The following is a 26609-nucleotide window of genomic DNA, read 5'->3' as shown; positions in this document are numbered from 1 at the left end:
GGGATTTTGATCTAAATATAATGATAATTGTATATATCAAAACCGATCTATATACCACAAATTGTTTAAATCGAACCATTAATTTAAAAGTTATAAGCATGTACATTATATTTTTTTCCTGTGACGCATTCGATTTCTTTCTTTTCTCAGGCCGTTATTCTTTGAAATTTCTCCTCGTTTGATATATTTATAAGTTTTTGAGCAACATGGTTCAGTTGACTATAAGAAACATTTCATGTTTAGTTGAAGACTATGGAACACCATTATAAATACCTATTATTGCTTTGCAAGATAGTGAAGAATCGCACAAAGAGTGTTACGCATAAAGTCGCAAAATTGAAAATCTGCCACGAAGGTCCGATCGAAACAAGTGGTACATCGATCGAAAGGTATTGATATTTACTTTCTATTTATTTTTACAGAAGTTGGGCTTGGCAGAAGTTAAAGTAAAAGTGTAAATTTTTCTTTAACATCCTTTACTTTTAGAGTAATAGCGTATATTGTGCCGAAAGACAAGTATGTAACAGCTAGAAGAAATCATTTTCGACCCCATAAAGTACATATATTCCTGTTAGGGGTGACTAACCTAGTCATTTCCGTCGGTCTTGGAAACTATTAAAAACTATTAGGCGAGTGTCTTTTTAAGCTTACCAACTTAGAGCAAATGAAAGTATATGAAATTAATTTTTTTATTCTAGCATCAAAACTGTAGAATTGACGAGATCAACACATTTCAGTGCCATATTTTTATTAGGTTTAAAGTTGTAGGTGTCACAGTTTTGGGTGGCTTGTGGGCGTTGAATATTCGCTCAACAAACTTGCGCTGCTTACGAAGCTAAAGAATCTAAATCTGAAATCTCCACTCTCTAGCACTTATAATTTCCGAGATCACAATGTTCACACGGACAGACGGACATGGCTAGATTGACACGGATAGTGATTCTGATCAAGAATATTTATACTATTGACGATGTCCTTGCTGGGTAGAGTTGTAAAATCATTTGTTGGTAAATTCGTAGGTATTGACAGACGGATATGGCTAGTGACCCGAGTTGTGTTCTAGAGAATATTGGTTACGTTAACAGTTTGAGTAATTGGCTCGGCTGACACTGCTTTATTTGTTGGGTGCTAGTGGTGTTGAGAAACATTGGTTACGAACATTCTTCCCCCACTGAGAGGTACCCTCAATTTAGGTGTGATGACGGTCAGCCCTTGGCCATTCTCATTCAGCCGTTTTCTATCTTTTGTTTGTTCGCAAGATCGGGTATTTGTATGAATATCACCTTTATCAAGTTGGACGACATTGACCGGCTTTTCATCTTTCGTTAGCTCACTAAATAGGTTTGATTTCTGGTGCACAAAAGGTTTCTTTCTTGTGCCTTCAGTCAGAGGTTAAATAAGTCCTAGTTTAAGACACGTCTTTAAGCAGGGATGTTGTCCAGCCCCAAAATTGTTTGTTGAAAGTCTGGATCTGCTTACTTCAGTTCCTCGAGGATGAAAAGATCGATTGTAATCGGAACTGAGGGTTGCTTTGTAATGAAGTTGGGAATAATAAATACTTTTAATAGTGTTTCAAGATCGGATGTACACCTTTATATAACATTAAATGATGCCGTTGTTGGCAGACTCGACGGGCGGCCAGTGATTCACAGCCTTCAACCTTATAAGCCGTAGACAAGCAATTTGTACATGCTTCTAATTGAATAATAGCTAGGCGCCGCGTCTTGGGACTTATATTCTAAAACCGGCTACACGACTAAATCGATGTGGTCTTAGGTGACAAATCATGCAGCTCTCTTCATTGTGGACTGATTGACTGCAAAGCTTTGTTGTAGGTTGTGCCTACGGACCCCCCCTACCCTGGACGGCGGCCAACGATCGGTCAGTGGCCGCCCATTCCAACCAGAAAGTGCAGCGTCAACAACAATTAGGATGTAGCTCTGTCGAAACATCGGTTGCCGACACCAAAGACTTACACACATACTTACACATATATTTACACTTCCCTGCAGTTCCACATTTGAGTTAAGCGCCCAATCATCACGAAGCCGACTGCGACGTCAGCAGAGCAGCCAGCGACGCCGGCAGAGCTGAGCACAACGGCAGCAAAGCGACGCGCTCTCAGTCGGGTCCGCAAAGAGAACGCACAAAAAGTAATTTTGGGCTCTCCCCCTCTCGCCATGTCTCAGACGGAAAAGTGCGTGTGAAGGGAAGGAGGCCCAGAAACTAAAATATATAGACTATTGTGCACCCTTGCCTTTTGAATAATGCGACATTGTTCGTAAATGATAAAACAACCATTTAAAATAATAGGTTTCTGTCGGATATGTCTATAAATACCCTGCTTTTATGTGCAAGATGCATAGACCAAACGGGACATGCCTAAAAAACAGAACAACAACGGAATAGCGGAACCGTTGTTGTTGTTGCTTGTTGTTTTTCTGGAAGGCACGCGACTTTTTTCGTCTTTTTCACTTGGGTTTACTTATGTGAAGGAGTTAGAATTGCACGCAATTAAGGTAGTTAAATAAAATAAACCAGTGGTTTAAAAGTGATACCTATACGATTCCCAGGTAAGTCTGTCGCAGACCAATATTTATTTAATCAGTGAGAGTTAAAACAAGTTAATGTATATTAAAAAAATGGAAAATACAAGATTCCCAAAAAAACACGTGGCGGAAAAAAATAGCTTTGAAAAATATTAATTTTTGACGTGAAAAACAACTAATGATGCATATAAATAAACAAATGAATGAATCTGTGAAAAAATTTGAAAATCTTATTGAGTGCTAAGTTCCTAGGGACCAAAAATAAGAGATGTTATGTTTTTATAACTTATGTATTTTTGTATTAATAACATTAAAGCACAATTTTTTTTTTGTGTAAGTTATCAAACATGGCTATTTAAATAAAAATTTCAAACATCTCTAATTTTCCGTCCCTGGAAAACTGGTTTTTTTTTCCGCATCTGCAAAATAAATAAATGATTTAATAAATAATAAAAAAATACATGAATAATTTTTTACAACAAAATAAAATAAATCAAGTGACCGAAAACAAAAGTTTGCAAATTTCTTCTCGATATTTTTTTAATTTTCTTATATTTTTAGACAAGGCTAATGGTAAATCTATAAAAAAAATGGAAGGCCAAGTCGTTACATCTTAAGCATATTATCCGAGGAACTTGTTCTGTCCCACAACTTGGAGGGGGGCAAAACAAGAAGAAGCTCAGACTACCCACATTTCGTCCGCGCTTTATTAAGTAAGTTTTTATTGAGGCTGAAAGTAACTATTGTTTGTAAGTTTAATTTTTAAAAGACTTCTGAGATTTTTACATTGAATGCCAAAGATAACATTTAATTTATTATTAATAAATCTTACAAATAACGATTACTTTCGGTCACTCGTTTTTATTCTCGTCTTGTTTTATTTTTAAAACTAATTTTTTTCTAATACTAGATGCAATCGCCCTGGTGGATCCCTCGGAGCTTCCCGAAAAGGCGCTGCAGAAGGCAATGCGGTGCGTTAAAAACTTGAGTTGTACCAAAAAAAAGGCAACGCCGGCACCAGATGCTGAGAAGGAGGTGCCAGCGACCCCGATAACACCGGAAACCCCCGAGCTCAAATTTTAAAATAAACAAATAAAAATAAAAATTACAACTGAAATTTTATTTGCTGCTAAGCGCTCAACGTGTGCTGAATGTGCGCTTTTTCGCTGCTTGAATGAGCGCTCAACGTGTGCTGAATGTGCGCTTTTTCGCTGCTTGAATGAGCGCTCAACATGTGCTGAATGTGTGCTTTTTCCGCTGCTTAATCGAGCGCTCAACATGTGCTGAACGTGTGCTTTTTCTGCTGCTCAATAAAGCGCTCAAAAGGGAGCTCAAAAAAGCGCTCAATGCGTGCTATTTTATGAGCACTGATGAACCCTAGGACATGCCTATGTTAATTTAAGCACTTAGTTCCATACAAATTGTGCGCTCATTGAGCGCTCAGTGATGAGCTTTTTGCAGTGATTGAGTGCTCAATAAGCGCTGAACGGTACTGCAGGGTTGCAATTCGTGTGAGTGTTATGTTGGTGTGTGTGTGTGTTCCCTCGACGTAGGGTAGTCGGACAGTGTAAGTGTCGAATTTCATCTAAATTTCACCTGTTTATTCTAATGCCTCTTTGTTTTTAAAATTTTTATTTGATTTGGCTTTCATCACAAAATAATTGTAGAGATGATTTACCATTCACTTTTTGAACATTGCACTAAGTTCGCCCTGAACTTTTTGGGTTGTTTGCATTTAAATATTTATTCATCTTTGTTATTTCCGTGTTCGCACTGAACAAACGGAAAACTTTACTTTATATATTTTTATATATATTTTTATTTCCATTTTTTTTTGTGTATTGCACCATCACTGTTGTATTTTGCTATCCATATTATTATTTTTCTTTTCACCTCCACACTTTTTATATTTCTTTTTGGTGTATTTACGTATATATTCTTACACCAAAATTATCTTCATGTTCCTGTGTGTTCTCCCTTCTGGTCTCCTGATCCTGGAAGGCCGATCGACTGCGCCAGTTAAGTTTGTGGTGATCGTTAATGTTAAATATTTGGTTGGTTCCAGTAGAAACAAAGAATGCTGCTGCTCCGTTTGAGTTTAAAATCAAGAGTAAAGTTTATTACTCAGCTTGGGTTTATGTATACCCTCGCTGCCCGAAAATGTCTTATTCAGCTAAATACAATGTTCGTAATTCTAACCCTGCAGTACCATTCAGCGCTTATTGAGCACTGAATCACTGCAAAATGTTCATCACTGAGCGCTCAATGAGCGCACAATTTGTATGGAATTGAGTGCTTAAATTAACATAGGCATGTCCTAGGGTTCACAAAAACTAGCACGCATTGAGCGCTTTTTTGAGCTCTTTTTTGAGCAGCAAAAAAAGCACACGTTCAGCACATGTTGAGCGCTCGATTAAGCAGCGGAAAAAGCACACAATCAGCACACGTTGAGCTCTCGATTAAGCAGCGGAAAAGCACACATTCAGCACATGTTGAGCGCTCATTCAAGCAGCGAAAAAGCGCACATTCAGCACACGGTGAGCGCTTAGCAGCAAATAAAATTTAAGTTGTAATTTTTATTTTTATTTGTTTATTTTAAAATTTGAGCTCGGGGGTTTCCGGTGTTATCGGGGTCGCTGTCACCTCCTTCTCAGCATCTGGTGCCGGCGTTGCCTTTTTTTTTGGTACAACTCAAGATTTTAACGCACCGCATTGCCTTCTGCAGCGCCTTTTCATTTATTTATTTTGCAGATGCGGAAAAAATACCTTTTTTCTAGGGACGGAAAATTAGAGATGTTTGAGATTTTTATTTAAATAGCCATGTTTGTTTACTTACACAAAAATAAAAATTGTGCTTTAATGTTATTAATACAAAAAATCATAAGTTATAAAAACAAACATCTCTTATGTTTGGTCCCTAGGAACTTAGCACTCAATAAGATTTTCAAATTTTTTCACAGATTCATTCATTTGTTTATTTATATGCATCGTTTGTTGTTTTTCACGTCAAAAATTAATATTTTTCACAGCTATTTTTTTTCCGCCACGTGTTTTTTTGGGAATCTTCTATTTTCCATTTTTTCAATATACTTTAACATGTTTTTACTCTCACTGATTAAATAAATATTGGTCTGCGACAGACTTACCTGGGAATCGTATAGGTATCACTTTTAAACCACTGGTTTATTTTATTTAACTACCTTAATTGCGCGCAATTCTAACTCCTTCACATAAGTAAACCCAAGTGAAAAAGACGAAAAAAGTCGCGTGCCTTCCAGAAAAACAACAAGCAACAACAACAACGGTTCCGCTATTCCGTTGTTGTTCTGTTTTTTAGGCATGTCCCGTTTGGTCTATGCATCTTGCACATAAAAGCAGGGTATTTATAGACATATCCGACAGAAACCTATTATTTTAAATGGTTGTTTTATCATTTACGAACAAATGTCGCATTATTCAAAAGGCAAGGGTGCACAATAGTCTATATATTTTAGTTTCTGGGCCTCCTTCCCTTCACACGCACTTTTCCGTCTGAGACATGGCGAGAGAGGGAGAGCCCAAAATTACTTTTTGTGCGTTCTCTTTGCGGACCCGACTGAGAGCGCGTCGCTTTGCTGCCGTTGCGCTCAGCTCTGCCGGCGTCGCTGGCTGCTCTGCTGACGTCGCAGTCGGCTTCGTGATGATTGGGCGCTTAACTCAAACGTGGAACTGCAGGGAAGTATTTATATAGACAAACAATTACACATCATTTTGCCCACACTGCTATTCCATTAAACTAAAGTCAACATTTTTTCAGACATTCTTCACCTGCACACAAAAAATCAACAAATACAATATAAGTAAACTTTAATACGTAAGCGATAAGTTTAATACTAAGAAATTACCGAAATAAGAAAGTAAAGAGTAGATGTCAAAACTCAGTAAAGTAAAGAATATACTTCCAAGTAGCAGAATCAAAACTAGACAGAGTGCAAGTTTGCCAGATATTAGGGAAGATCCTATTATTACTTATCGGATAATTTAACAACCTCCATCTGTCAGTATGAGTTCCTCAGACACGTCAACGGTTAACACCAGCATTAATTCAGCCGAAGTTTATGCTTCCTTACGCATTCCAGACGCTATAAAATTTTTACCGGAATATAATGGGGACTCGAAGTTACTAAGTGATTTTATTAATAACGTAGAAGAAATTTTGATGCTCATAAGGGGGACAGACCAGACGCCGTACAGGCAATTTTTGCTACGGTCTATAAAAAACAAAATAGTAGGAAAAGCCAAAGATGTACTAACGGCTTCAGAGGCTGGCCTTAATTGGGATGAAATTATAGAGGCATTAATTTTACATTGTTCCGACAAAAGCGATGAACATACTCTTTCCATCGAACTTCACGGACTGATACATAAACAATTGCCATTTCAAAAGTTGTTCGATCAGATCACAGAAATAAAAACTCTCTTTTTCAAACTGATTGACACTAAGGAAACCGACCCTAACCTAGCTAGAGCAAAAAAATCGATATTTGCGGGAACTTGCTTGAACACCTTCTTAATGGGTATGAGAGGCCAACTAGGGGGGACGATGAGGGCTATGAAGCCAACCAATCTGCAAGAAGCATACGATTGGCCAATACAGGAAAGAAACATACATAATAATTATCAGTCTAGGGAAAGAAACAACAGGAAAAACAAGAGAATAATCAAGTACATAATATTGATGAAGATTCAAATTTTTGGACAGAGCCTCAAAGTCCAAACAGGATACTTAAACCAAGTGAGCCATGGGTGCCTACTTCCTTACATTGTCCTAACTCCATTCAAAGATGACACACCATTGAAATTCTTAATAGACACTGGGGCAACTATGTCCTTCATAGACCCCTTGATAATTCCGCAAAATGATCAAAGAAAACTCAATACCCCTATTCCAATTAAAAGAGTACTGAAAGTCCATTTTATTGAAAAGAAAACAGAAGTCAAACCTTTTAACAATTCGAATGAAGAAAGAAAATTCGATATGTTTATATTCCATTTCCACGATTTCTTCCAGGTACTTATAGGAATGGATACCTTACAACAGATTAACGCAGTTGTTGATATTCCAAAATTACAACTTCAACCAATAGTTGGCAACCTGAAATTATATCAAGAACAGAATGTGGCCACCGGAGTACATGTAATCGACGAGGAGTCGAAAACTCTTGTTCGATTACCAGTTACTGTCACCGATGGCACATTTTTGTGTGACAAAATTGACGTAAGCAAAGACTTAGTCATAAACGGGGGCTTATGTCAAGCAAAAGACGGATATAGTTTAATGGAAATCGCTAACTATTCTGAAGGAAAACAAAACCTATTTGTAGATTCTCGAATAAAGGTGAATGAATTCGCCCCATCTGATTATTTGGAAGCTATACCGACACTTGATTATATAAGTAAAGGGAAAAGTTACAACTCAAATAGCTTCGAACTCTTAAGGACAGACCATCTAAACGACGAAGAAAAGACAGAACTTAAAAAACTAACAAAGAAATTCCCCAATCTTTTCTATCAACAAAGCGACCCTCTTACTTTTACGAATCTTGTAAAACATAAAATTAAACTAACGGACGAAAATCCAATATATACTAAACCTTTTAGGTACAGCCACATTGAATCACAGAAAGTGCGAAGACAAATAAACGAAATGTTAGAACAGAAAGTTATCAAACAAAGCCACAGCCCATGGAGTGCTCCAGTCTTTTTGGTCTCAACAAAGATGGACGCTTCGAACAAAGAGAAATGGAGACTTGTAGTAGATTATAGGAAACTTAATGAGAAGACAATTAAAGATAAATATCCAATGCCAAATATAAACGAGGTACTAGATAGAATAGGAAGAGCAAAATACTTTCGACAGTCGAAAAGGAAATGTTGGTCATTATCTGGGCTACTAAATATTTTAGACCATACCTAATTCGGACAAAGATTTAAAATACGGACAGATCACAAACCACTGAAGTGGTTAGTGAACTTCAAGGAACTAAAAATTATCACATTAAATCCAATCACAGAGGAACTGAAGAGACCTTTAATCATCTTAGAAGAACTATCTACTTTCCAAAAATGCGGCAAGCAATATCAAAGTTTACTAATAATTGCGATATCTGCCAAACGCTAAAATACGATAGACAACCACCTAAACCCCTTTCGATAGTCCACTTAGACCTATATACGATAAATGGAAAGAAAATCTTAACCGCAATTGATAAATTTTTAAGATTCGCAGCGGGATATACAATCCCTACAAGAGACTGCCTTAACACAACCAGGTCACTTCGAAATTTCATTAACATATATGGTATTCCTCAAAAGCTTATTTTTGATCAAGGTGCAGAATTTTCGGAAAAATTATTCAGGGATTTCTGTAATCAATATAACATGGAAGTCCATGTTACATCCTTCCAGCAATCTTCCAGTAACTCCACAGTAGAGAGACTTCATTCCTCCTTAACGGAAATTTACAGAATAATCGTTAACAAGAAAAAACTCGAGAACCTATCTGTCGATCATGATGACATACTAACAGAAACATTTATAACAATTAACGACTATATCAACAATCATAATAAAGACGTTTATAAAAAACTGTCACAAGAACATAAAGAAATCAACCTGTTGCAATATATAAACCGTATAAGTTTTAATATTGACATTCTTACTAATCATGTTAACAATATTGCGGAAAGTTTCCTTCTATCAAAATGAAATATCATACCAAAATACATATTGTCAAAACTAGAAATTGAAGTGATCAAAAATATAATAGAAAAGCAAAATTTCAAAATACAGACGGACGAACAATTATAGCGATTATTAAATCTAGACACCCTAGCGGACAAATATAATATGATTTTTAATATTAAGATACCAATTTTTGAACCACACAAGTTTGTACATTCCCACATAATCCCCTTACCAATAAGAAAAACAACAAACCTACATTTACCCAAATACATTATACACAACGAATCTGCCACAACGACGAAGTTTTTCAAAAATTCAGTAAGGTATGTTTAAAAAGCATTCTGAACGGGATAGCAGCTACCTGCGAAGCCAAGGAGACTGGAACGGACGAGAGAATTATAGAAGCCGAAGACGGAAACGTTGCTCTTATCAACGCCGTGAACATATCTGTCATTCCCTCTTGTAAACAACAGTTTATGTTCAGTGGATGTGCATTGATCAATATCAAAAACTGCACAACCCAAATTAATAATTTAACATATGGCGCAAACATAGGTGAATTCACCGAGGACCTTGAGATATTTATACCTACAAGAGCACCAATTTTCATTAACAAAACTACCCAAGAACTGATCCTACAGACTTTACACCTTATGGGTACAAGAAATCTTGGAAAAATTGTAAAAATAGGAAATTCAACGTCTTCACATCTAATATACACATATGTTTGGCTGGGGATTACAACAATTGGGGTAATCCTAATAATGGTCCTGAGGCGGAACAAAACGTACATCATTCCCGCAGAACCACCCATCAGTCTCGTTCCGACCATCCCTTCACTCTGGCCGCCACTTCAATCCAGGGGGGAGGAGCTACCCTGGACGGCGGCCAACGATCGGTCAGTGGCCGCCCATTCCAACCAGAAAGTGCAGCGTCAACAACAAGCAGGATGTAGCTCTGTCGCAACATCGGTTGCCGACACCAAAGACTTACACACATACTTACACTTAGAATTACGAACATTGTATTTAGCTGAATAAGACATTTTCGTGCAGCGAGGGTATACATAAACCCAAGCTGAGTAATAAACTTAACTCTTGATTTTAAACTCAAACGGAGCAGCAGCATTCTTTATTTCTACTGGAACCAACCAAATATTTAACATTAACGCTCACCACAAACTTAACTAGCGCGCCGCTCAATATACTCCCTAACACTGGAATTTCCGGGCATAAGATCGACGATTTCTCCTATCGCAGCAAACAATAATATTTTGCCGTTTTAGTACATGATTTTTAGTCGTTGCCAGAGTCCGAGTTTTCAATTCCGCAAATGCTTGGTTTCAGTACGACTTAAGAACGCTGAAGATTAAAATGAAGTATGGAGCTTTTTCAAAACAATAATAATGTATTCTCAAGTCTGGACATATATATGCTTGAAATAAGTACGATTTATTAATAAATTAACAAAAATTGTCGGCTTGATTTAAGAACAATCCATTTCAAAACCCTGTAAATTATACTCTTGAAGCTAGAGTAAGAGTACTTAATTAAAGAACATTTCATTTTTAAATTAAGACAATATCAATTTTAAGTTAGGCAGGAATGATTATTATATCAAGATCACATCATGCCAGACCTAAGAACTGTTAGTTCTTAAAACCGGTCCCCCATTCTTAAAACAAGGTATGGTAAAACCCAATTTAAGTAACGATTATACGCTTAGGAAGTTATTGTTTTAATTTACATTTTATTTTAAATGTTTATTTTACAGTTGCTACATACGTCTAGGAAGCTATTGTTTTGACTTCCATTTTATTTTACATGTTTTTTTTACATTTTCTTTGTACGCTTAAGAAGCCATTGTTTTGGCTTACATTTTATTTTACATGTTTGTGTTATAGTTTCTATATATACTTAAATTTAAAATACGATTTTCCATTGTTTATTGTATATAAGTGCAAAGGAAGAGCAGTTATTTAATTAATGTTTAAAATGCAAAATGTGTCGGATAGATAACCAATTGTATAAGAATGAAAATGTTTGTCAAATCGAATTAAATCTACTTCATTACTAGTACAAAACAAGGAAGAACGCTATAGTCGAGTACCTCGACTATCAGATACCCGTTACTCAGCTAAATAGAGATATGCAAGTAGCAAAGCGAGATTAAAATGCGCCACCTACCGGCGGTATACAGATTTAAGCGTTATGGGCGTTAGAGTGGGCGTGGCAAATTTTTTTTTGGACCAATCGATAGGTTTTGTCGATACCAATACATTTCAGTTAAAATTTTTTTTGTGGGCGTCACAGGTTTTCGCGGCGTTAGAGTGGGCGTGGCATATTCGCGTGACAAACGCGCTGCGTATAAGGGTACGGAATCTAAATCTGAAATCCCAATTCTCAATTTTTGATAGTTTCCGAGATATCCACGTTCATATTTACGATTTTTTGAAGTTTGTGGGCGGTTTATGGGCGTTAGGGTGGGCGTGGCAAACTTTTTTTTGGGTCAATCGATAGGTATTGATGAGAATATTACATTTCAGTTAAAATTTTTATTCTAGCATCAAAACTGTAGGAGCCACAGTTTTGGGCGGTTTGTGGGCGTTAGAGTGGGCGTGGCACTCTACTGAAACAAACTTGCGCTGCGTAAGAAGCTCAGGAATCTGCACGCCAAATCTCAATAGCTTAGCTCCCATAGTTTCCGAGATCTCTGCGTTCATCCGGACAGACAGACGGACAGACGGACATGGCTAGATCGACTCGGCTAGTGATCCTGATCAAGAATATATATACTTTATGGGGTCGGAAACGCTTCCTTCTGCCTGTTACATACTTTCCGACGAATCTAGTATACCCTTTTACTCCTCGAGTAAAACGTTCTTAAAAAGTTCAGCATCAAATCGTTCTTAAAACAAGGCTGTTTGTACTTTTTATTTTACGGCGTTTTTCCCTGAGTGTAGAGATTCCTGCGCAGCGCAAGTTTGTTTCGTCAAAGTCCTACGCCCTCAAACCGCCCAAAACTGTGGCTCCTACAGTTTAAGTGGTTAAGTTGAAATACAAATTTACCTGAAATGTATTGGTCTCGTGAATACCTATCGATTGACCTAAAAAACATTTTCCATGCCCTCTCTAACGACCACAAACCTCCCGAGAATAAGAGCAATTACGTCAGAGCCAGAAATGTGTATATGTGAATGGCTGCATGCCGAACGACGCGGCAAAGCGAAAAGCGTTGCCGGCGCAAAGAGAGAGCAAAATGAGCGTCTAACTTATTCTATTGATCAATTAACAATTTAAGCAACTTATCCTTTTGTGTCCCCCTCTATCTCACCAATAAATTCAATACCAATTTCAATTATCTAATTCCGATTAGGTAAATCAAACAAAATCACCTCTTAACGACGTAAAAATCTAGTGACGATCGCAGCTTCAACAAAAAAAAATTTCTGATATAAACTTTTGTTACAAAAATGTCTTATACGATCTACTAAATAAATACAAAACACCTCTTAACGAGGTTAAAATCGCACATTTAACAAAAAAAACTGATCAACTTTTGTACCGAATATGTCTTATGCAGTAGATCAACAAATACACTTTCTAAACTTTTCTCATCCGACACGCTTTATCAAAATCATACAGCTAAATACAGTCATATTGAATTGCAGCGTGCCGAATATAAAAAATGTAGAAAGTGTATTTATTAAGTCGATTGTTTAAAACATTTTCCTCACAAAAGTTGATATTGGTTTTTTTTTGTTAAATGTGCGGTCGTCACTAGAAGTTTACCTAGTTAATCGGTGCTTTTGTTTGATATCAGAAGATTTTCTTTTAAACGTCATATATACAATTTCTTATTTTTTTTTGCATTCGGCACGCTTTATGAAAATCGTACAAATAAATCCAAGCATATTGAATAGTTGCGTGCCGAATATAAAAAAATTAAGAAATTGTATTTATCTAGTAGATTGTATAATACATTTTCGTCACAAAAGTTGATAATAGATCTTCTGTTTGCTGAAGGTGCGATCGTTTCTCGATTTTTACCTCGTTAAGAGGTGGTTTTGTTTGATATCAGAAGTTTTGTTCTTCATACAGCTTCAATTTTCTTAATTTTTACTTTTACACTTTCAAAGATCTTTTTCCCGAACGAATTATGCAATCCTTGTATGCAATCCTTTAAGGTTTTGCAATATCTTTTGATTGTTGTACCACTATTTATAATCGTACCATCACAGCAGTGATGCAGTGGGCTTCGTCACAAAGTGGACTGCCGTCCACAGTCATATTAGTTTTCACATTAGTGTACCTCAATACCATGATCAGAAGTCATGTTTAAATTAAAAATTAACACAATAGTGTTTTTACTAAAAAAGGTAAAAAAAAGCCTTGTCAGTTAGTTCTCCAGCTTTTTGTAATCTTATCTGCCATTGTGTGCGGATTTCTATGAGAGAGGGGAACGATCTTTGGTGTGTTTTAATTAAGGTTTGGCCACTGTCTACTTCTGTTCGGGCGCCACTGTAACGACCCTGTGTGGGTAGGCGGAATAGGTCGCCGTGGTCAGGGCTCGGGACAGATATTTGTATAATACTTGTCGGCCACCGGATGGTTTTTTAGGTCTTATTCATAAGTTAAACTATGATAAATGGATAGAATTGTGGGAGGAATAACTAAACTTCGTGTGATTTCTGTGCGTGTGCGTCGGTCCGAGGTTCTTCGGCGAGGTGTCTCGGTTTCCGTTGTGCTTAGAATGGTTCTGATGAACCTGATTCGTAGTAGTCTCGCGGATCGTGTGCTCTGATCTTGTACATGGGCGTAGATTAATGAGTTGAGTCAGTAGATTGGTCAGGGCATCGTTTTGTTCATCTACACTGGTCCGTGTAGTCTCCGGATCAGGAGCTGGAGATGTAACGTCTGGAGGGAACTCGAAAGCACTGGGACCGATCCTTGAACCGCATCCGGACTACGCGATCATGACCGGATCTGGAGCTGACCCGTAGGCCACTCCCGAGAATTCGCTGATCCTTTCCAGGTCGGTAGAACCGATTCCGAACTGAATCCCTGTAGGAGCACTTGAAACCCGATTAAGAACCGATGAGTTGGGTCACGTCCTGATTAGTCAACAGCTACTACCATTACTAACAAATAAATACAAGATTTATGTTGCAGAGCACTTAGCTCGATGTCTTCCTCGGTCGACCGTCGTAGAACAAGTGATTCATACAGTTCTGAGTGCCTCCTTTTATACCCGTTCCCGGCCGTTAACTTGTTATCGGGTTCCCAGGGTTGATTCCGAACTTTTTGGTGTGACCAGTTGCGACCTGGCGAATCAGTGTGACAAGGGAGTTCGTGGGTACAGATAACAAGTTGAAGTTCTGTTGTTTCTATTTATTTATACTTGTACTTATTTATATTGTGACGGCATGGTCGTCACACCCCACTCCCTTTCGGAGTCTCGCACTTCCGTATGGATTATGCCGCTGCGCCCTGGTTCCTGTGGTCACCCTGCGCGTCGGCTGCCCGGCTTCCATCGGTGCTTTAGCTCGTCGACTGCCGCATCTACTTTCTTGTCCTGCTCGTTCTTTTCCGTCGCTACGTCGCCGTCCCGATTCTCCTCATAGGGGCTGTGCACGTAGTCCTCGCTGGACTCCGAGAGCCGTACTGGTTTACCCACGGAATGTGCTCCTTCTGGGTGTCGACAAACATGTCCCGCGCGGTCTTCGGCTTGTCTGGCGTTGTTAGTGCTGGCTTGGCCTCGGGGCCTGGTGCTTTGTGATCTGATTCCTTGGCTGGTGTCACATTTCCCCTTTTAGGGTTGTGCGCAATCCGCTTCTTGGTTTTGGTTGTGTCGCCTTGCTTCTGTTGCGTGACCGGTATGGTCTGGGTTGGTACCCGTCTGCCCGCTGGGCCGAACGTCACTACCGCCCCAAGCTAAATTGTTTGCCACCGTACACTTTTAAGGTGCTTCAACCGCGGATAAGTATCCGCGGATGCTTTTAGTTTATTGTTCATCTAAAAAAGGGTTTAAAGTGTTAAGTACTTGTGTGTGAATATGTGTTAGTGTGTTTACGTGTTAGACTTTGACTACTTCGTTCTCCCGTTTTACTGGTTTTAGTTTGTCGACGTAGGCTCTGTGTGTTACTAAGTTACTATGAATGGTCCTTTGAGTTTCGGTGCTAATTTTGCCTCGAAATTATCGGCCGCTTTTCAGAGTTGGTGATGTCTTTCCCAGATCAGGTCCCCGCGTTTGGGTCTCCAATCGCACTTGCGGAGGCTATAAGCCCTGGAATAGTCTTAAGTGGTTTGCCCACCTTGTGGTTTGCTAGCTTGCATGTTTCCTGCATCCGTTTCCACCGTTCTTTCCTCTTTCCCTAACTCCGTCGCTGCTTCGTTGAACAAACTTCCTCGAAGTCTCAGTTCGCGGCCTTATAGAAGGTATGCGGGGCTGTATACTGTTGATTCGGACCAACTGCTGCTAGTAGCCAAGGCAATTTCTGGTAACTGAGCTATCATTGTCTTGATTCTCCTGTTTGCCCTTTCTGCTGTTAACTGGTGGTTGATTCCCCATTTGTGGACATGTTCCGTGAACTTGTGGCTTGAAAACTGTACGCCGTTATCGGAGATCATATTTTTGGAAAGCTTTTTTTATCACGGTACATACCTCTCCAGTAATATTTTGTCATTACTCTGTGCTTGGTTTTCCCGATGCCTAGGTGTCTTGCTGTTGGTTCGCTGTGATTGTCCTTGGTACCCGTCTGCCCGCTGGGCCGAACGTCACTACCGCCCCAAGCTAAATTGTTTGCCACCGTACACTTTTAAGGTGCTTCAACCGTGTTCGGAACTTATCCGCGGATGCTTTTAGTTTATTGTTCATCTAAAAAAGGGCTTAAAGTGTTAAGTACTTGTGTGTGAATATGTGTTAGTGTGTTTACGTGTTAGACTTTGACTACTTCGTTCTCCCGTTTTACTGGTTTTAGTTTGTCGACGTAGGCTCTGTGTGTTACTAAGTTACTATGAATGGTCCTTTGAGTTTCGGTGCTAATTTTGCCTCGAAATTATCGGCCGCTTTTCAGAGTTGGTGATGTCTTTCCCAGATCAGGTCTCCGCGTTTGGGTCTCCAATCGCACTTGCGGAGGCTATAAGCCCTGGAATAGTCTTAAGTGGTTTGCCCACCTTGTGGTTTGCTAGCTTGCATGTTTCCTGCATCCGTTTCCACCGTTCTTTCCTCTTTCCCTAACTCCGTCGCTGCTTCGTTGAACAAACTTCCTCGAAGTCTCAGTTCGCGGCCTTATAAAAGGTATGCGGGGCTGTATACTGTTGATTCGGACCAACTGCTGCTAGTAGCCAAGGCGATTTCTGGTAGCGATTCATCCCACCGGGTATGTTGATTACCCGTGAACTGAGCTATCATTGTCTTGATTCTCCTGTTTGCCCTTTCTGCTGTTAACTGGTGGTTGATTCCCCATTTGTGGACATGTTCCGTGAACTTGTGGCTTGAAAACTGTACGCCGTTATCGGAGATCATATTTTTGGAAAGCTTTTTTTATCACGGTACATACCTCTCCAGTAATATTTTGTCATTACTCTGTGCTTGGTTTTCCCGATGCCTAGGTGTCTTGCTGTTGGTTCGCTGTGATTGTCCTTGAGCACACGCTCTCGCTCTCTTTTGGGTATGCATAGTTTTCACGGCTGTGCGTCTTCGTCGGCTGCCCATGATGGTATGGCGTAGTCTGGGACTGCCGCTGGGTCCTTCCCCACTGCCAGTAGTTTCTCTTTGATTTAGTCGAAGCATTTCTTCAATAATTAGTTCAGAGAGGGCGTCTGCCACCACATTTTATTTTGGTTGTAAGGTTGCATTGCTAGTACCCACCTTGCTATCCGTCTCGACGGACTTTCTATGGAATTAAGAGATTTCAGGGCTAAGTAATCGGTTACTCCTCGTCCGCGCTTTCTGGTGTCAAGAAGGCTCCAAATCCGCAGTCGCTAGCATCGGCTTGTAAGACGAATATCTCTGCAAAATCAGGGCATGACAGCACTGGTGCTTTTGTGAGTGCCTGTTTTAGGCCATGGGTTGCGTCTTCGTGTTTGTTTTCCCTCTTGAACTTGGTCCCCTTCTTGATCAGGTCATATATGGGTTTTAATAGTTTCGTAAAGGCTAGAACAACCCGTCTGTACCAAGAGGCGACCACCAGGAAAATGTGGACCTCCTTTGTTGCTCGTGGGCAGGGCGTATCTCGGATGGCTGCTGTTTTTGTCGGGGGGCGTGTGTATTCCCCTCGCGCTGAAATGGCATTTTGCATATTCGCTTCACCTCCCTCAGTCTTTCGAGGTGTTCTTGTTTTGTCCGACCGATGACCACGTCTAAATATGCAAATGCGAATGGCTCAATATCTGGTTCTATTACTTACTGATATTTTTTTAAGTCTGATCTGGGTGGTACTCTTTCTGCTTTGATCAGATTGTAGTATATCTTCTGCTCATGTTTTTTCGTTTTGGGATGTTCCGTTCCATTTCCGGAACCTATAGAGTTAATAGATCTTTCTCCTGTTTTCCCGTCTCGAACTGCTTCTGTTAATGGCACTTCTTTTGTGTTGACAGGTCCATGAGTCGTTGCTGTGTTTCCTCACTGTGATCACTGTTGCTTATGAATTCCGACATTTGATTTCGTATGTCTTCGCACCGTGCTTCTGACTATGTTAGAGTATACGAGGTATATTTCTATCTGGGCCTTACTGATGTAATTTTATCTGCCGTCGTGACGCGTTTTTATGGAAGAGAAAATGATCTTTGGTATGTTTTTATTCGAGGTGTGGCCACTGTCTACTTCTCGGAGCCACTGTGACGACCCTGTGTGGAACAGGGTTCGGAACAGGAATTAATATATTACTAGTCGGCACCTCGATAGATCGTTGTCTTTCCTCCCAAGAATGACGGTCGCTAGATAGCCTTTCTGGTTTTATTTTAAATTTAATTTATAATGAATATATAAATGTATGAGGGATAAGTATACATGTTGTTTTCTCTCTGTCTGTGTGAGAGTCTCTGATCTGTGAATTCCTTTGATCTGTGAGATCCTTTGATGATGTGCTTCGGAATTTTTTGGTGGACTTCGTAGGTTCCTGGTGGGCGTCGTGGTTTCGTGGTAAGCCTATGAGATGTCATTCGACGCATATTTTACGTGAGAATACAAGTAGACTATTGACTTGCGCATTTATCCCCAACTCAAATTTCCTAAATTTTCACTGATGCACTTTCAACGCTCTTTCTTTCTGACCAATTAAGTTTTATAATTTTCTTAGTATGCAATCCGTTTAGTTTTTGCGATACCTTTGGATTGATGTATCACTCGTAACGATCGAACGATCACAGTAGATTTTTATTTCTTCATGTGTATGTAGTAGTTGCCTTCGCACTCACTCCTGGTGTGCATTGTCACTACATCGACTGCCTTCCACAGTGATGTAAAGCTTTAAATGGCATAAAAAAAATGGAAGGGCCGCAGAAGGGGGCTTATCGCTCTTTGAATAAACCCTCTCTCCATTCTGACCTGCAGACTGAAAATTTGTGCACGTAACAGAGCTGTATATTTTTCTGTTTTCCCATTAGTCTACGAATAATTCTTGTATGGCGAAACCCGTGTGCCTAATGCGATTTTTTGGGAATCTTCGAGGCGTATTTTAAAAAGTTACGAGGAAATCATTTTCATATAATTTTAGCAAGGAGAAAGCAAGGAAACTGACGTTATGCATGACAACTTGCACAAAATTCGTACGTTCCCCAACTGAAAATTTAAAACAATGTTTAAAGGCCGCTGCTCCCGAATACTGAACTTGGGATATACTCTTAAAAATCTGTAAAACATCTATTAACCAACGGGAATCATGACACTCATATAAGACGCGGGCTCTATGGGGGGTGGGCACGCAGAGTTTCCACGTCAGCTCGGTAACCCATATTCCTGTACAGCTGGTCGTTCTCTAGCATATAGTCTGCGAACTTCTCAGGCTCGTCGAGTACCTTGTTCTTCATCTTACCGATCCACTCGCAGTGGTCCTCGATCTCGACAGCGCCTTGAAGCACCTCACAGGGCTGTCGCGAAAGTGTATCGGCCACGACGTTCACGAAGCTAGGGACGAACCTCCGATACCATGAGGCCATCCCGATCTATTGGCGGAGTTCCTTCAGGTTGGTGGGGGTCTTCAACCCATTAATCGCGGACACCTTCTCGGGGTCAGTCTGAATCCCTTCACCGCTGATCACATGACCGAGGTAAACCAGTTTTTGCTTAAAGAAAGTACACTTCTTCGGATTTATCCTCAAATTTGCCGCCCGCAATCTGCGGAACACTTCGGCGAGGTTAACGAAGTGCTGTTCCTCCGTAGCGCTAATGACAATAATGTCGTCTAAATAAGCCAAGGCGACCGGCTCCATCTCCGCCCCGATTACGCTATCCAGAGCACGTTGGAACGTGGCACTGGCGGAGTGCAGTCCAAAGGGCATGACTTTCCATTGGTATAGTCCCCGACCCGGAACGGTGAAGGCTGTGTATTGGCGACTACCCCTGGCCATGGGTATTTGCCAATAGCCGTTTTTCAGATCCAACGTAGAGATGTACCGTGCGTGACGCAACTTCTCCAGGATGTGATTGATCCTCGGGACCGGATAGGCGTCGGGCACCGAGTGTGCGTTCAACTGTCGGTAGTCAACGCACATGCGCCAAGCCTTTTTCTTCACCAAAACGATTGGTGCGCTGTGTGGGCTCCTGGAAGGCTCGATGGCTCTGGAGCGGAGCAGCTCGTCTACTTGGGTATCGATGACATGTTGCATCGCGGGGTTCCTGGGATAATACCGTTGCTTTAATGGTTTATCGTCGCGCATGACGATACGGTGTTCGGCGACATGCGAAACCCCCTGGAGACTCTCGAACAAAGCTAACTCCCGGTCGATGAAGCTTTGTTGCCCCAGGCTCAAAGGTACGACTTGTCGCACTTCGTCGTGCTCTCCCGCTTCCATCCCACGGGTATCCCAGTGTCGTCTGTCGCAGCCGTGGCCCGCGTAGGCGTCGGTCTGAGAACCTCTGGACCTCCTTGTCTGGCCGTCCCCAATTGGACCTTAAACTCGACGGGGCGTACTGCTTCCCCTCGATCGCCCCTCGGTGGTATGAGCACTTGGAGTAACAACGGATCGCCTACCGCTTGTGGCTCGGGCTGCAAGTCAAGGGTGGCTTGCCCACATCGCACGCGCGTTCCTGCGGTCTTGAGGAAATCCATCCCAAGTATCACTCGATCCAACATGGTGGGCATCACCAACATGGGTAAGAGTACTGTGGTGCCCGCCAACGTGACCGGAGTTCGCCACAATTTCGTAACGTCCAGACATGACCGGTCGGCCAACGCTATTCTAGTGACCACATCCCGAACCTCGCCGGCGCGGGCGACCAGGTTTGTAAAACTTTCGCTGGCGAAACTCCTCGATGCCCCAGTATCAACGGTGGCGTCCACCCATCTGCCTCCGACTTCTATCGCTGCCGTGATGAGCCCACCATGTACCCTTAACGGGGGGTTTGCTGGGGTCGAGCCGATGCTTCGTTCGTCTCCGCCGCACCCAGATTCCGGCGGAGACGTCCTCCGTTTCCCGAGGCATCCCGACGGCAGCACTCTATGGTTAGAACTCCTACTCGACCACAATCCCAACAGAAGTCGCGACGTGGGTTGGGACAGTCTCGACGGAAGTGTCCGTTCTCACCGCAGCGGCCGCAGGCCCGCTGCACGTCTACTCGGGAGGTTCCTTGCTCGATCATACGGTGGGTCACGTGACCTGCCTGTGTAGTACTCTCCGAGCTCCGGAAGGGATTCGGCGACCGTCGAAGTCGCGATCCCTCGCGGTTTCCGCCCGTCACCCCTGGGGCTCCACCTCGAATCAACTCGAGTTGTTTGACACTCTCGTACTCGGTAGCCATGTGTGTCAGCTGCTTCAACGACGCGAATTCGCCGCGCTTGATATACAGCCGATACTCGGGAGCCATGTTCTCGTATGCCCGGTACAACTCTTCCTCTTCTCGGAACCCAGCCTGTTGCATCTTCGTCCTGAGCTCGATCAGGTAAGTTTTGAAAGACTCTCCTTTCCTCTGCATGTGAGTGCGAATCTCGTCCTCTAACCTTTCGAAATATCGAGGAGGGAAAAGAAATCCAGAAATTCCCTTCGGAAAGTTTCCCAAGAGGCAGATTGCAGATGGCTAGTGCGGAGCCACCGTGCCGCCGGGCCCTCGAAAATTTCGGACATAGCCCGGGGGATCTCGTCCGGATTTATCCTATATTTTGTCATCTTCTCCTCGAGTGCGGCGACGAGAGCCAACGGATCTGAGCTACCGTCGAACCGTAGGTTCCACTTATGCATCTTCTCGGGGAGCAAACGTTGAGTGGGAGTCGTGTTACCTTGTACATTTTGTTCCTGTAGGTCGGTGGCTGGGCGAACATCTCCTGGCGACATCCAGACGCCGTGTGTCGTTCCTGGATGTATCCCTCGATGACGCGTTGGAACCTTGATCGGCGCGGCGTCCGAGCCGACGGGGACCCGGAGGGACTCCGCAAATTGTCCCATCTCATCGTTCTTCCCCGCAGGGTTGGGGCTCGGGGCCCGACTGCTATACTGTTCCTGCAACTGAGCTAGTCGGGTCCACACCCGCTGTGGGAAGGATCCTGTGTTGACTAGGTTAGCGAACGCCCTCCTGGCCTCCTCGACGGTACCATCCGCTTTAAAGCCAAACTCAACGGCGAGTGAGTTGAGTTCGTCTTTTCGGCGAGCATATATCCATCGAACTCCTACACCAGGGTTTTTGATATTGTTGAACGTTGATGCACTAAGAGCAGTACAAACAAGTGGCCCAAACGACACCAAGCACGTGCTTGTTACGCGCGGGCCCATTTTTATTTCGGGCAAATACGGTTCGCGAGGAAGGTACATAGAACAAATAAAGACAGGACCAAACATAAATCAATCAATCATAAGATTAAAGCAAATGAGCTAAGATTTTAGTTTTTAGTACAGGGATAGAAGTTGAGGAACAAATTAAATGATATAGGTTGTTATAATTATTAGAAAGAACGCGAAAGGGCTCATGCTGACTAAAATTAGATGAACATTGAGGCAAGTTGATAGGATGGTAGTTTCGCATTAGTCTAACAGGAACATTGAAACTTAGGCGGCTTACCAAATCTACAGAATCAATATCGCCTCTGATAAGATTATTCATAAAAATAGTACCAAGCATAATTCTACGGCTTACTAGAGTAGGCAAATTAATTAATAGCAATCTACTCGAGTAAGAAGGCAACCTGATGTTTTGATCCCAGTTCAAACCACGTAAGGCAAAAAGAAGAAATTGTTTCTGTACGGACTCTATACGGTCAATGTGCACTTGATACTGAGGACTCCAAACGGAAGAACAGTATTCTAAATTAGGTCGGACAAGTGAGGTAAATAATAATTTGGTAGTGTATGGATCATCAAATTCTTTAGGCCAACGCTTTATAAACCCAAGAACACTCATAGCTTTATTTACAGTAGAGGTTATGTGGGAGTCAAATTTAAGTTTAGGATCTAGGAGAACACCTAAATCGTTTACTGAGTATATTCGGTCCAAGGACATGTTCTGAAGAGAGTAACTCATGAACGTTGGCGTACCCCTATAAAAAGTCATAACGTTGCATTTAAGATAGTTTAAATTCATACTGACACCATTCCTGGAATCTATTTATGTCTGACTGCAAGCAGAAACCAGATTCAATATTATTATATGAAAAGCAAAGCTTAACATCATCAGCATACATTAGTACACGAGAGTGATTTACGATAGAAGGAAGATCATTTATAATCAGAGTAAGCAGCAAAGGGCCCAAATGACTGCCCTGAGGCACTCCAGATGTTACGTTGATCATCTTGGAAACAGCGTTTTTGAGTAAAGCCGTCTGAGATCTACCATTCAAATAACTTGAAGTCCAAGTCAACAGATTATTCGGAATCCCGAGCTGATCTAATTTGAATAAAAGAAGAGTGGTTTACAGAGTCAACGGCTTTACTAAAACCTGTATATATAACGTCTGTCTGCAATTTTTTGTTAAATCTTTCTATTACAAAAGATGTCATTTCGAGGAGGTTAGTGGTGGTCGTTCTTCGCTTAACAGAACCATGTTGACTCGGAGATATCAAAGAGGAGCACCAATGTTGCAAATGAGAGGTAATAATGCGTTCAAATGTTTTAGGAATTGCAGACAATTTAGAGATTTCTTTATAGTTCTAAGCATTCATCTTCGCACCCTTTTTGTGGAGTGGAATAATAAAGGAATCTTTCCAGATAGTAGGAAAAATAGCTGATGAGATAGACAAATGAAAAAGTTTAAGAATGGGTTTACAAAAAGTTCGAGCACAAAAATTAAGCACACACCCAGGGAGTCCATCTGGCCCCGGAGAATAGGTTGGCGTTATAGTTTCTAAGTCACTTCAGAGTTTTCAAAGAATTTTCGGTAATTACAGGAGAAAAAATACAATTTGCCCTATTCAAGTGATTAGAGTAGCCAAAATTAGACCAAGAAACAGAACTATAAGTAGATTGGAAGAACTCAGCGAATAAATCCGCAATTTCGGGATCTGTAGAGGCCTCAATAGAGTGTAATCGTACTGATGATGGCAATGCTAAGGCTTTCGCTTAGCATTAACAAAGTTAGTTGGAGAAAGTAAAGGAGAGAGGGTATCAACGCAGGGAAGACAAATTGAAAGTTCCAATGTGGGATGATACTGGCACAACTAGTGGGTCAATTCTATATACCGTGACTTTTTACGGATCTAAAACAAGTACAAGATCTAATTGTCTGTTTAGTGAATTACGTATAAAGCTAACTTGCTGTAATAATAATTCCAACAGACCGTCAACGAAGTGACAGATAAAGGAGTAGAAACAAGTAAGTCAGTGGAAGGGTATACTCACACCATCCCTGAAAACAATCAATATCTGACTGTAAGTTGAAACCCGACACTATATCATTATGTGATAAACAAAGCTTAACATCATCAGCATACATTAGTACACGAGAGTGTGTTATGATAGAGGGAAGATCGTTAATAAACAAAGTAAACAGCAAAGGGCTAAAAGGACTACCCTGAGGCACTCCAGATGTCACATAGATCAGTTTTGAGGCAGCGTTCTTGAATATAACCCTCTGAGTCCTACCACTCAAATAACTTGAAATCCAAGTTAACAGATTATTCGGAAACCCAAGCTGATCTAATTTGAATAAAAGAAGAGAGTGGTTAACAGAGTCAAAGGCTTTACTAAAATCTGTATATATAACGTCCGTCTGCAATTTTTTGTTAAATCCATCTAGTACAAAAGATGCCAATTCGAGCAGGTTAGTGGTGGTCGATCTACCCTTAACAAAACCATGTTGACACGGCGATATTAAAGAGGAGCACAAATGTTGCAACTGAGAGGTAATAATGCGTTCAAATGTTTTAGGAATTGCAGACAATTTGGAGATTCCTCTATAGTTCTGAACATTAACCTTCGCACCCTTTTTGTGGAGTGGAATAATAAAAGAATCTTTCCAGATAGTTGGAAAAAGAGATGATGAGATAGACAAATTAAAAAGTTTAAGAATGGGTTTACAAATAGTTCGGGCACAAAACTTAAGAACACACCCAGGAAGTCCATCTGGCCCCGGAGAATAGGTTGGCGTTATAGTTTCTAAATAACTTAAGAGAGAACTCTCGGTGATTACAGGAGAAAAAATACAATTTGCCCTGTTTAAGTGATTAGGGTAGCTAGAATTAGACCATGAAACAGAACTATAAGTAGATTGGAAGAATTCAGCAAATAAATCTGCAATTTCGGGATCCGTAGATGCCTCAATAGATTTTAATCGTACGGATGATGGCAATGCTGAAGACTTTCGCTTAGCATTGACAAAGTTATGAAATTGCCTCGGATCCTTTGAAAATTCAAATTTACATCGGTTCAAATACATGGAATAGCAATGACTGTTAAGTACATTAAAATTAGTACGAGCCACCACATATCTTGAAAAATCGGATGGCGTACCCGACTTTTTGTACTTTTTATAGAAGTTTGTTTTTAGGTTTCTAAGTCTTTGCAACTGATTGGTAAACCAAGGTGGCCTGTCTAACTTAGGAGGAAAACTGTCAGGAACACATTCACAGAAAAAAGAGTTTAGGACACTATAAAATAGTTCCGTAGCACTTTCAATATCCTTGCAATTATATAAATTTGTCCAGTTATATTGTGAAATCAAGTTGTTGAGTTTACTAAAGTCACATTTACGAAAGCATCTACATTTATTTGGAGAAAGTGAAGGAGAGAGGGTATCAACGCCGGGAAGACAAATTGTAAGTTCTAATGTGGGATGATACTGGTCTTCAGGCACAACTAGTGGGTCAATTCTAGATACAGTGACTTCAGACGGATCTAAAACAAATACAAGATCTAATTGTCTGTTTAGTGAATTACGTATAAAGCTAACTTGCTGTAATGATAATTCTAACAGAACATCAACGAAGTCATGGTCAGATAAAGGGGTAGAGACAAGTAAGTCAGTGGAAAGGGACCAAGAAATGTCAGGGAGATTGAAATCACCCAAAACAATTAAAAGATCCCTTTCGGAAAGATGAGATAAAACAGTTTTTATTGCAGACAAATGTTGCTCATAAATTGTTAAGTCAGATCCACGTGGAATATAAGAACAAGTTACATAAATAGAAAAAGATTTCAAAGATACTTTAACACCAACGAATTCTATGTCATTGGGATTAAGAAAGTATATTCTCTCCGATGATAAAGTAGAGGTAACGGCAACCAGCACCCCACCCCCCCTACGAGGAGAGCGATCAGTTCTATACGTATTAAAATTTTTGGACAGAACTTCGGAGTCTGATATCTCCGGTTTCAGCCAAGTCTCAGTAAAGGCCAGAATGTCTTCAGAAAAGGCAGAGGAGTCAGCATAAAGCTTAGGTAGCTTCATATTGAGTCCCCTGACATTTTGATAGGCCAAAAATAAACTGGTCAGTTTTTTGGCGCATGTACAGTCGTGGAAGGCCTATTATAAGTTCTCCGTCTGTTTGGAACAAATTCTTTAATGACCAATTCATCATTAAGCCAAAAACTTGTAGAATTTAGTACATTAAATACTTCCGGAGGAGCAGATATTTTAAATGAAGATATCATACGAACATATGGAAATTTAAACTCCTCCACTGTGATGTTTTGAGATGGGAATTCCTGTTGTATAAATTCCAAAACATCTGCAGATGTGGTTTCAGGTGT

General features: G+C 40.8%; 1 long non-coding RNA gene across 1 annotated transcript; it reads left to right on the top strand.

Moving 5' to 3' along the window:
* The first annotated feature begins 442 nt into the window (after positions 1–442).
* Positions 443–3716, top strand: LOC118879680 (uncharacterized). Its single transcript, XR_005016022.3, has 3 exons — positions 443–2573; positions 3111–3262; positions 3460–3716. It is a non-coding gene; the product is annotated as an uncharacterized lncRNA (long non-coding RNA).
* The last annotated feature ends 22893 nt before the right edge of the window (positions 3717–26609 follow it).

Source organism: Drosophila suzukii, chromosome 3 (assembly GCF_043229965.1).
Source record: "Drosophila suzukii chromosome 3, CBGP_Dsuzu_IsoJpt1.0, whole genome shotgun sequence".
Taxonomy (NCBI): Eukaryota; Metazoa; Arthropoda; class Insecta; order Diptera; family Drosophilidae; genus Drosophila; species Drosophila suzukii.
Note: the sequence above shows the minus strand (reverse complement) of the source record. Positions and strands in the feature narration are given on the sequence as shown.